Source organism: Cebidichthys violaceus, unplaced genomic scaffold (genome assembly GCF_023349555.1).
Source record: "Cebidichthys violaceus isolate CVI_PGR_0920_01 unplaced genomic scaffold, fCebVio1.0.p SCAF_77, whole genome shotgun sequence".
Lineage (NCBI taxonomy): Eukaryota > Metazoa > Chordata > Actinopteri > Perciformes > Stichaeidae > Cebidichthys > Cebidichthys violaceus.
Window position 1 is genome coordinate 86,595 of NW_027176961.1, and position 12,132 is coordinate 98,726.

The 12,132-nt window shown below is 44.9% G+C and overlaps 1 protein-coding gene across 2 annotated transcripts in view; it reads left to right on the forward strand.

Moving 5' to 3' along the window:
- Window positions 1-6,562: 6,562 nt before the first annotated feature.
- The window catches only part of prkd1 (protein kinase D1), a 40,666-nt gene continuing 35,096 nt past the window's right edge, over window positions 6,563-12,132 (forward strand). The window contains exon 1 of one of the 2 annotated variants that reach the window (XM_068737237.1): window positions 6,563-6,667. The gene's annotated coding sequence lies outside the window, so the exon portion shown is untranslated. The remainder of the gene's footprint in view (window positions 6,668-12,132) is intronic. The other variant, XM_068737238.1, reaches the window with a different exon arrangement.

Consider the following 12,132-nt stretch of genomic DNA (forward strand, 5'->3'; position numbering starts at 1 on the left):
AGTGGAATAGACTTGTAGAAGTGGAGCAGACTTGTAAAAGTGGAGCAGACTTGTAGAAGTGACGCAGACTTGTAGAAGTGGAATAGACTTGTAGAAGTGGAGCAGACTTGTAAAAGTGGAGCAGACTTGTAGAAGTGGAACGGAACAGACTTGTAGAAGTGGAGCAGACTTGTAGAAGTGGAGCAGACTTGTAGAAGTGGAACACAACAGACTTGTAGAAGTGGAACAGACTTGTAGAAGTGGAACGGAACAGACTTGTAGAAGTGGAACAGACTTGTAGAAGTGGAGCAGACTTGTAGAAGTGGAACGGAACAGACTTGTAGAAGTGGAACAGACTTGTAGAAGTGGAACGGAACAGACTTGTAGAAGTGGAACAGACTTGTAGAAGTGGAGCAGACTTGTAGAAGTGGAACGGAACAGACTTGTAGAAGTGGAGCAGACTTGTAGAAGTGGAACAGACTTGTAGAAGTGGAGCAGACTTGTAGAAGTGGAACGGAACAGACTTGTAGAAGTGGAGCAGACTTGTAGAAGTGGAACGGAACAGACTTGTAGAAGTGGAGCAGACTTGTAGAAGTGGAACGGAACAGACTTGTAGAAGTGGAGCAGACTTGTAGAAGTGGAACAGAACAGACTTGCAGAAGTGGAGCAGACTTGTGAAAGTGGAACAGACTTGTAGAAGTGGAACAGACTTGTAGAAGTGGAACGGAACAGACTTGTAGAAGTGGAACAGACTTGTAGAAGTGGAGCAGACTTGTAGAAGTGGAACGGAACAGACTTGTAGAAGTGGAGCAGACTTGTAGAAGTGGAACAGAACAGACTTGCAGAAGTGGAGCAGACTTGTGAAAGTGGAACAGACTTGTAGAAGTGGAACAGACTTGTAGAAGTGGAACGGAACAGACTTGTAGAAGTGGAACAGACTTGTAGAAGTGGAGCAGACTTGTAGAAGTGGAACGGAACAGACTTGTAGAAGTGGAACAGACTTGTAGAAGTGGAACGGAACAGACTTGTAGAAGTGGAACAGACTTGTAGAAGTGGAGCAGACTTGTAGAAGTGGAACGGAACAGACTTGTAGAAGTGGAGCAGACTTGTAGAAGTGGAACACAACAGACTTGTAGAAGTGGAACAGACTTGTAGAAGTGGAGCAGACTTGTAGAAGTGGAACAGAACAGACTTGCAGAAGTGGAGCAGACTTGTGAAAGTGGAACAGACTTGTAGAAGTGGAACAGACTTGTAGAAGTGGAACGGAACAGACTTGTAGAAGTGGAACAGACTTGTAGAAGTGGAACAGACTTGTAGAAGTGGAGCAGACTTGTAGAAGTGGAACGGAACAGACTTGTAGAAGTGGAGCAGACTTGTAGAAGTGGAACACAACAGACTTGTAGAAGTGGAACAGACTTGTAGAAGTGGAGCAGACTTGTAGAAGTGGAACGGAACAGACTTGTAGAAGTGGAGCAGACTTGTAGAAGTGGAACAGAACAGACTTGCAGAAGTGGAGCAGACTTGTGAAAGTGGAACAGACTTGTAGAAGTGGAACAGACTTGTAGAAGTGAAACGGAGCAGACTTGCAGAAGTGGAGCAGACTTGTAGAAGTGGAGCAGACTTGTAGAAGTGGAACACGGTTATCGAGGGAATCCCTCGTCAGCAGAAGCAGAGCGACAATCGTCGCTCTGAAAGTAAGAATCACACATGGCGTCTCAGTAACGTGTTGTGAAAGTGAAGTACAGCTTCAGAAAACGTGAAAGTAATTAAGACAAAGCATAACATGCGGTGGGCGTGGCTTATGACCTGCAGACTGTCACACGTTTTTTTTCGGTTCCTGCGGCGTGGAGCGGCCCCTCCCGCTCCCGGCTGCCCTCTTGACTACTGTTGTACCTCGCCACGCGCCGCCGTCGGCAAACTTCCCCTCAAAACATTTGCACAACAAACATACAACAACGACACCAAGTTTACTGGGAATGAGACGGCGTTTCTTTAGCACTTTGCCGATATCTCGCACACCCCGTGGTGACGGGGATAGCACCCTGGAGGGAGGAGGGGGCTGCAAAATGTAACGACGGGTGGTGGGTGTCAATTCTGTCAGAGTGGTGTTTGTGTGTGTGTGTGTGTGTGTGTGTGTGTGTGTGTGTGTGTGTGTGTGTGTGTGTGTGTGTGTGTGTGAATAAACAGTGTGTGTTCTTGTTGCCATAATGGCGTGTGAATAACTTGGAGTAACTGTGTGTGTGGTTTGAGGTGTCTGAGCGTGCTCAGTGCAGCGAGAGAGAGAGGAGTCACTCTCATGTGAAAAGTCAGACATTTAAATAACAGGTTTTTTAATCAGATGATTTATTTAACAGATTGTATAACTTGGTGTTACTTTGTGTTTTTGAAGGTATTCTCTGTTGTCTGTTTTGTTTTTTTTAAATGTGTTTTTGCATTGTGTTCTGCCCCCAAAATAAACTTGATAACAAACAAATCTGAACGTGAAACTAAAAAAACAGCTGCATTTATAGAAATACTCCAATCCTTTACTGCAGTAAAAGTACTAATACCACACTCTGAAAATACTCCACTACGAGTATTCCTCCGGCCACCTCCTTTATCACCGTACTCCCTAAAAAACAAACCAGACTCCACACATTTTCTTCTGACTTTAACATTAAAAGCTCAACTTTGCAACTGGAAGTTCAAACCAACCAGACTCTGATTTCTGGTTTTAGAACATGTTTAAACACTCAAAACGTTCCAGAAAGATGAACCCCTTTCCACAGATCAGTGTCCCCTCAGGGTCTCCTGAGTGTCTCCTCAGTGTCCCTTCGATGTCTTCTTGGTTTCCCCTCAATGTCCCCTCAGTGTCTCCTCAGCGTCCCCTTGCTTGATGTCCCCTCAGTGTCTCCTCATTGTCCCTTCGATGTCCCCTCAGCGTCCCCTCGCCCTGTGACTCTCAGTCGACGTGTTTCTCACACCGGAGCAGCACTCTGGTCCTGTTGGTTTCTTCGGGTCCTGCAGAGTTGTGGGTCCACAGATGGAGCGAGAGATCAAACTGCGTCCGTTAAAGTCACACAACATGCTTCAGCTGAGCCTCCACACTGCTGCTTCTACTAAAACAACATAACTGCTGCTGCATTGTGGGAAAGACGGAGATGCTGCTCTTCCTATTGATTCATCGATTAACTGACTTTCTGGTGTGTTGACTGATTGTGTTGTTGATTTGCAGTTTAATCAGCAGCCTGATCAGCTGTTTTAAGCTGGTTTTGATTCAGATGAATCACATCTGATCAGAGCTGTTCAGCTGTTTTTTTGTTTTTGTCTTTTTTCTATCAACTGGTAGTGTGTCCAGTTCACAGAGCGTCTGACTGATCCGTCGTCTGATTGGTTGTTTCTCTCGCTGGGTGATCACCTGACCTGAATCGGTCCAATCACACGGATGCTGCTGCTGCTGCTGCTGTTGTTGGAGGAGAGTTACAGAGAGACGTTTGAATGAAGTGCAGCCCTCACACACACACACACACACACACACACACACAACCACCCTGTGTTGTTACACGGGTCTCTATGGTAACAGGTTTGCTTATTGTCTGACCTGCAATCGCTTTAGCTGAACGTCCTGTTCCAGGAGCTGTGACACACACACACACACACACACACAGAGTGACAACAGTAATCCCATGATTTGACTTGCGTTGCTTTGAATGCTGGTGTGACTGGTTGAGTGTATAAAACACAATTTAAATAATAAAGTCCAACATTTACTTCCTGTTTTAGCCATGGACACAATCTGTCCTTAAACTCACCATTATTCAACCTGTGTGTGTGTGTGTGTGTGTGTGTGTGTGTGTGTGTGTGTGTGTGTGTGTGTGAAGGAATCTCTGTGACTCATCCGTTCATCATGTCTTCCTTCAGGAAATCCAGACTCCCACTCTGACTGACTCCTGCTGACACGCTGCCTTCACTGACCTGCTCTAAAAACACGGCTTCACACCTCCACGGCTGCACTGGCAGCGTTATCACATCCAAACACGCGTATTGTTTGTCTTCAGGTCCTCACTGCAACCTCGTCTCCTACAACGTCACGTCTCCATACGACTCAACTCAACTCCTCATTACTATATATATATAGATGTTTCTTAAATTATAACTAAATCAATGTTCACTCAGGGAACAAACTGTCTCCTTGGTGAAAGATTGGAAGGAAGGAAGGAAGGTAGGATTAAAGGATGGATGGAAGGAAGGAAGAACAGAAGGATTGTATGATGGATGAATGATGGAAGAACGGAAGGATGGATAGAAGGAAGGAAGGAAGGATGGATGGACGTTGGATGGAAGGATGAAGGATGAAGGATTTGCTGTTGACGAACAAACTTCTTCATGAAGCTACAAGAAGCACGTTCCTTGACTCGTCTTCATCGTATGCTTCACCACTCGTCTTCATCAACACGTCTCTGAATGTGATGCTGAAGGATGAAGATTATTGGACGTCGGCACCTCCTCTGATGGGATTACGGCTGAACGTCCTCTCGGCCTCACGCTGAAGGTATAATCCCTCAAACTGGAGCAAAGCACTCCGTACAGGTTCATCCGTCAGCACCGGATTAAGTCCTGGAGAGGATCTCTTCAGACAGACGGGTCCTGGTTCACTGCCAGACCTCCTCTGGTTCAGGGACAAAAGTCCACACGTCTGAAGTCCTCCATCACTGAACACAAGAGTTTTAATGTGTTCTCATGTTTATCCAGTTAAAGAGGGAAGGAAGGAAGGAAGAAAGGAAGGAAGGATAGATGGAAGAAAGGATGGAAGGAAGAACACACATTCTTCTCACACACACACACACACACACACACAGATACATAATATGCCACAATTGTGGCATCATCCTTGGTAATAAAAGGAAGTAAACGGAGGTTGAAGCGTGGGAGGACTGAGAGTCTTTGTGTTTATGTATGTGTGAGTGTCTCCTAGCAACCAACCTAGATGGATGGATGGATGTATGGAAGGAAAGCAGGGAGGAAGGAAGGGAGGGAGGGAGGAAAGAAAGATAGATGGATAGAAGGAGCAAGGAAGGAAGAAAGGGAGAATGGATGAATGGATAGAAGCAAGGCAGGGAGGGAAGAAGAAAGGAAGGGAGGAAGGAAGGACAGATGGACAGGAGAGAGGCAGGGAGGGAGGGAGAAAGGAAGGGAGGAAGGAAGGACAGATGGACAGGAGAGAGGCAGGGAGGGAGGGAGAAAGGATGGATGGATGAATGGATGGAAGGCAGGAAGGATGGAAGGAAGGGATAGATGAAGGATGGATGGAAGGAAGGCAGGGAGGAAGGAAGGAAAGATGGAAGGAAGGATGAATGATGATGATGGATGAAAGGATGGAAGGACTAAGGACGTACTGCTGTGAACATCACCACTCCTCTGTCACTGTGTTTGTGTGTCTGAAGATGACGTCACGGCGTTAACACACGCCTCCAGAGCTGTGATTGGCTCGTCTGTTTCCTGTAACAGGACGTGTTGAATGTCACAGACATTTTATTAAGAGTTCATGATTATTCACTCACAGATCATCTGTGTGGAAAACTTCACTAAACTTAAAACAACATTATGTTAATTCAATTAATCAATTCATGTATTAATACTCATTTACTAAACAGATTATCCAACAGGCAAAAACACCAATAACATCTACACATATCTATAATATATAAATATATATACATATCTATTATATATAAATATATATAATAGATATTACATATAAATATCTATTATATATAAATATATATAATATATATTATATATAAATATATATAAATATCAGTCTTTAAACTGAAACTCACTTTTTCAAATTAGATGCAGGAGTGCAAATGAAACCAACTCTTCCTCTCCATCCATCCTTCCTTCACCCATCAGTCCAGGAGGCTTCCCTCTCTCCTCTCCTCTACTCTCCTCTCCTCTCCTCTCCTCTCCTCCTCCTCCTCCCTCCTCCTCCTCCTCCTCCTCTCCAGCCTCTGTTGACGTCCATGGCTCTGTCACCCGCATCACCGGTCTGCACGCTGTTCTCAGGTCCAGTCATGTAGTCATTATGGTTCTTCTGACTCCCTCTGTCTTCACGTCCTGTCTCTGTGTGTTCTTCTCGCGGCTCTTCTGCACTTGTCCTCGTACTTCTGTTGTACTTCGTCAGTCGTCGTTTCTGTCGGAAACTCTTTTGGGTTTTTTTTGTTGCGCTTTTTGTTTTTTTCTGACGCTTTGAGGAGTTCCGTGCGTCCGAGCATCAGCGCACCTCTCCGGCTTTGAGTCCCGCTCCTCTGGCTGCTCCACCCGGACCCCGTCGGTTCCCTCTCCGCCGCTGATTTCCCTAATCAATCAGCGCGTGCGGTCATTTACCATCGTCGTGACTCTTAATTGTTTCCTGGCAGCGTTGGAGACCACCGGGGAAAAGGCTCACATGAGTGCGCCTCCGCTGATCCGTGCGCCCAGCCCGCTCCCGTTCTCAGGGGGGACAAACAACACCACCACCGGCACCGGGGGAGGAGGAGGAGGAGGAGGAGGAGGTGGTGGTGGTGGTGGTGGTGGAGGAGGAGGAGGTGGCGATGTGATCTCCTTCCACATTCAGATCGGTCTGAGCCGGGAGCCGGTGCTGCTGGACGCCGCAGAGCTCAGCCTCAGTCAGGTCCGGGAAGTGGCGTGCTCCATCGTGGACCAGAAGGTAACCGAGAGAGTAGACCGAGTCCTCGACAGACCCTCTAACTCCTGCGAAAGTTGTAAGAATGTGACAAAAGTTAAAGTAGCAGAAGTTAAAGTGCTGTCATGAAGCTTCCGGTGACGCATTAAAGGCAGAATACAACAATACAATACAAACAGGTGAATCCATACTTAACATTAATTACATTTTATGTTTTGTTTGGTCACAATACGCCAACAAATACTTAAGAGTTATACAGAAAAAAGAAACAGACAAACACAGTCAAGAATGGGTTCAGTATAGCCAAAGATAAAACATAAATATAGGGCAATACAACTTTCATCACTCAGTCATTTGGGGGATCGTGCTGAATTAAGCTGCTTAAAGGAAACCCCACCTGAATGTGATGGGCCAGAGTCAGCAGGTTTGCTGATCAGGGTCAGAATCACTGTCTGAGTTGACTGTTGATTAATAATTGATTCTACGATAGTCTTTCAAAAATGACAAAAACAAAACAGAAGTGTTGCAAATAATCATGGGGATGCAAAACCACGCAGAGTCTAACCGACCTCAAAGAGACTCATAACTACCACAAACAGATTCAAAGCGACCACAAAGTCAAGCAAAACAATCACAAAGAGACTCGATGCTACAACAAACTACACGACTACAAAGACACCACAGAGAGACTCAACATGACTACAAAGAGACTCAAACAACCACTAAAATGCTCAAAGCTAATACAAACTACAACATTACAAAGGGACGTAAAATAACCACAAAGAGTCTCAAACAACTACAAAGAGGCTCAAAACCACTACAGAGAGATGCAAAACGACAACAAACAGACTCAAACAACTAGAGATTTAAAACAACCACAAAGAGTCTCAAAATGAGCACAGGTAGACCCAAACGCCTCCAAAGAGATTCCAAAAAACTACAAAGAGACTCGGACGACTACAAAGAGGCTCGAGCCACAAATACACTCAAAATGACCACACGACTCACAATGACTACAAAGAGACTCAAAACAACTACAGAGCGATGCATAACAACTACAAACTGACTCAAAGCAACTGGAAACTACACGCCCACAAAGAGATTCAAACAACCACAGAGATTTAAAACAACCTCAAGAAGTCTCAAAATGACTACAAATAGACTCAAAACTACTTCATAAAGACTCAAAACTACTTTAAAGAGACTCAAAACTACTTCATAAAGACTCAGAACTACTTTAAAGAGACTCAAAACTACTTTATAAAGACTCAAAACTACTTTAAAGAGACTCAAAACTACTTCATAAAGACTCAGAACTACTTTAAAGAGACTCAAAACGACTACAAAGTGACTGAAAAGGACTAGAAAGAGACATATTTTCAGACTTGGTGTCTGATGGGGTCAAATCTGATAACGCAAACAGTCCCTGTTAAGAAAACGTCTGCTGCTGACAACCATTTCCACACATGCATGGACAGAAGGCCATGTGTGTGTGTGTGTGTGTGTGTGTGTGTATGTGTGTGTGTGTGTGTGTGTGTGTGTGTGTGTGTGAGGTAGGAATATTCAATAGAGTGTGGATGGTGTGCAGTGCCACAGGGGATGCTGTCTATAGAAACACTCGTATCAGTCGATGATTCAACATTGACCCTGGACCCTCGTGTGACCCAACGCTCCTCCTGTACACCAGCGCTCTGCTCTCTGCCTTAATCAATCTGCTGTGTCACTGAAACATGGAATCTAAACACGTAAAATGATCTTATGGTCCTAGAAACAAACCTCAGGAACTAAATGTTCACTTTTTACAGCAACACCGAGTCACCTTATTGTTCTTTTAAATGTGCTGGAAAAGGTTCCACTCTTGTCTGCACGCCTGGCTTCTTGCAGTATGAGTAGAGTTAGCAAGGCTAGCTACGAGTTAGCAATGCTACTGAAAAGTAGCCCTTGTTTGTTATTCATTGACCTTGTGTCCCTCCGCCTCACATGTCATAGTGTATCACTTGTAAGCATCCTGCATAGCTGAGGTATACAGCAGGTTTGAGCTGACGTAATAGCTAAAATGCTTTTATTTAATGTCATCCCACATTCTCACTCCCAGCTAGCATTAGCCTCGAACTTGTCAGGGAAGGCCGGCCAATTTACGCATACAGTGTCTTTTCAAAATAAATTTCTGACACATTTACTTTGTTTTTTAGGTTTACTTGGTTCGGTTCAGGATAAGATCGTCGTTTGAGTTCAAATAAGTACACGTCCTTACTTAAGTATGCATTGAGTGAACGTCAACATTGACTCAGTACTCAGTACTTTGTTGGCTAAACCAAACTGGTTTGTTTCCTGTGGGGACAGAAGCTTATTTTGAAAAGACTTTTTGTAGGAAAAATGTTCTAACTTTTTGTGATACGTTGCACCGCTGTAAGAAAACACAACTCAGAAATTGTTTTTAACCAACATTTGGGTTCCCATTTACACAACATAAACAATATTTACACAACATTCAGAACCTCGTCCTCAGCTGTGTTCACCGTTGTGTTCTGGGGTGATGGAGCTCAAAGGTTGGAGAGCTTTGTGACTGGACGGTTGTTGATTGCATTGAACTGAGTGGTAATGTGACGTGTGATAAACAGAACTTCAAATGATATTCCCCAAAAATATTTGAGACATTTGCGTTACCGTGCTTACAGTATGGAAGTACTTGGTATCGTATCACCAGATTCTTGCCAAAAACACGGCGCTATAGCTTCAGTGCCAGCTGTGAGGTGAGAGAAACGTCCTCTAGATCGTCGTATTTAGATTCCTCCTCTGTGACGGACGGAGTTTCATCCGATAGCAGACTGGAGACGTGTTTTAAAGCTCCCAACGTCTCTCAGTGTGTTCAGCAGCGTTCCCCTCCATGTGTTAGTCAGCGTGGTGACTCATTCTCAGGGCTCAAGATGAATTCTGCCTTTGTTCGCTCGCTCTCTCTGCAGGGGTTTGTCTGTTTTTCTGGCTTTTGCTGTATGAACCGAAGCTGTTGCCAAGCATTCACAATTAATTAAACTACACACACACACACACACACACACACACACACACACACACACACACAGTGTCAGTGTGCTCATGAATGTGATAGATGTCCAGTGAGTTTGTGAATGTGAGCTTGATGTTGTTATGAATGTGATTTCTCTCTCGGCACCAAAATCTACAATATTGTTCTTCCGTGTTCCACGTGGAACCCCGTCACTGACAGTTAGTGCTAATGAGCTGATTCTGTGATCTACAAACAGAAGTACATGTGACGCTGTAGGATTCAGGGTTGTTGGAGGTACCCTGAAGGTTTGGACCGGATCAGGCATCCAACGCGTTACAGAGCAAATGAACCAGTTTGGTCTCATCCAGCATTCATAGCAATACCAAAGAAACATAACTCTGAGATATGTTCCCCATGATCCACGACATCGTGAACGAGGACGTATGAAAACCACAAAGGCACACAGGGAGGGAGAGAGGAGGTCAATGGACCCAACTGACAGATCGTTCCTCAACGTTGTCTCGTGACTTGAGTACTTCAGTGACAGCTGTAGTTACTTTAACCCACACCGAGACCTTTTCCTGAACCTAGATAAGTAGTGTTGTAACTGAGTCTCCTGTGAAGACGGACGTTTATTTTGAAAGGACTGTATTTGTGTGACGAGAGGAAGTCAACACGAGTTGATGGACTTTAGAAGGAAACAAATGAGGAACTTAGATATCCCACGAACCAATACGATGACGATACCATGACGATGCCATGACGATACCATGCATCAATCCTTGGTTTGGACTTTCAGGTGTGGAAAGAATCTTTGACTAGAATTTGGTTCGGTTAAAATGAACTCAGGTCCGTTTGCCAGGTTAGTCCAGTTCTGTTGGGGACCAGGCGTGAAAACCCTGTTGCAGACCAAATAACAGATCAGGTCTCGGTCTGGTGTGGTTTGTTTTTTGTGTATTTAGCATGATTTCATAAAGCTAAACGTCGAGTAAATACATGTGCTGAAATCTGTTGATTATGTGTGTGTGTGTGTGTGTGTGTGTGTGTGTGTGTGTGTGTGTGTGTGTGTGTGTGTGTCGAAGCACCTTCATATGAATCTACATTTCTTCATCAAAAGAGATTAAATCCAAAATCAGGTGAAAATGAGCTCTGATGAAAGAAACACACACAGTAATGACCCAAACACTGTCCAACACTGTGGTGTCACTGAACCCGTTTCCTCTCTCTCACACACACACACGCACACACACACACACACACACACACACACACACACACACACACACACACACACACACACACACACACACATCTGCCACTCTGTAACAGTAATAATAAAGCTGTGTGTGCTGTGTTTCTGTCGGTAGCGGTTTCTTCCTTGTTGCCTGGCAACTGATGATGATTGCGGCTGTGAAGTGTCCTTCTGAGGGCCATTATGAGACACACACACACACACACACACACACTGAATGAAGCAGGAGAGAACAGATGTGTGTGTGTGTGTGTGTGTGTGTGTGTGTGTGTGTGTGTGTGTGTGTGTGTGTGTGTGTGTGTGTGTGTCATTGTTCTCTCTCTTTCATCTCACTTTTTTCATCCATTCATGTCTCTTTATTCATCTTTCTCTCCCTTTCTCTCGTTTCTCACTTTTTTCCTTAAAACTTGCTGACATTCTATATTTTTATATTTCTATATTTCTTCTTCTTCTTGTCGACATGTTCAGACTCACACAGTGAATTTATCTACTAACAACAACAGACTGATGTATCTCGTCTTCATGACCAGAAACCATTGAAAGCTCTACAGGGTGTGACACCTTTAGACATCTTCTCTGTCATGATGTTTGAAAGTAGAAATGTTTACCAAAAGATGGTTTGGTAAACATAAGTTTGTTTGTGATGTAACTGTTGTTGCTTAAAGTTCCTAAGGAGCTTTATGTAGTGTTGATTCTGTTGGTTCTGTTGGTCCCTGTGGACTAAAGCTGTAGTGTCTCTGAGCTCCAGACTCTTTAGAAAACCTCTGATTCTACTGCAGCAGGGTCTGACAGTCTGACCCTCTCAGTCCTGGTTCTGGTTCTCCCGTTGCCTCCCTTCCCTCCAGCGGGTCCAGCAATACGTCCTGGGTCTCTAGCAGAGAGGAGAAGCTCTGCTCCTGGAGGAGGAGGAGGAGGAGGAGGAGGAGGAGGAGACGCTGCTGCCAGGAGCTGAGCTCTCCTCCTCCCTCTGGAGCTCTGGAACTGTCCACGGTGGACCAGTCTCTGCTGGAGGATCTGGGTCTGTCCACGGTGGACCAGGTCTCTGCTGGAGAATCTGGGTTTGTCCACGGTGGACCGGTCTCTGCTGGAGGATCTGGGTCTGTCCACGGTGGACCAGGTCTCTGCTGGAGGATCTGGGTCTGTCCACGGTGGACCGGTCTCTGCTGGAGTCTGAGCTGAAGGAGTTTCTGGTGAACCTGCATGAGTTCATCTGGTTTCACCAGAATCCGA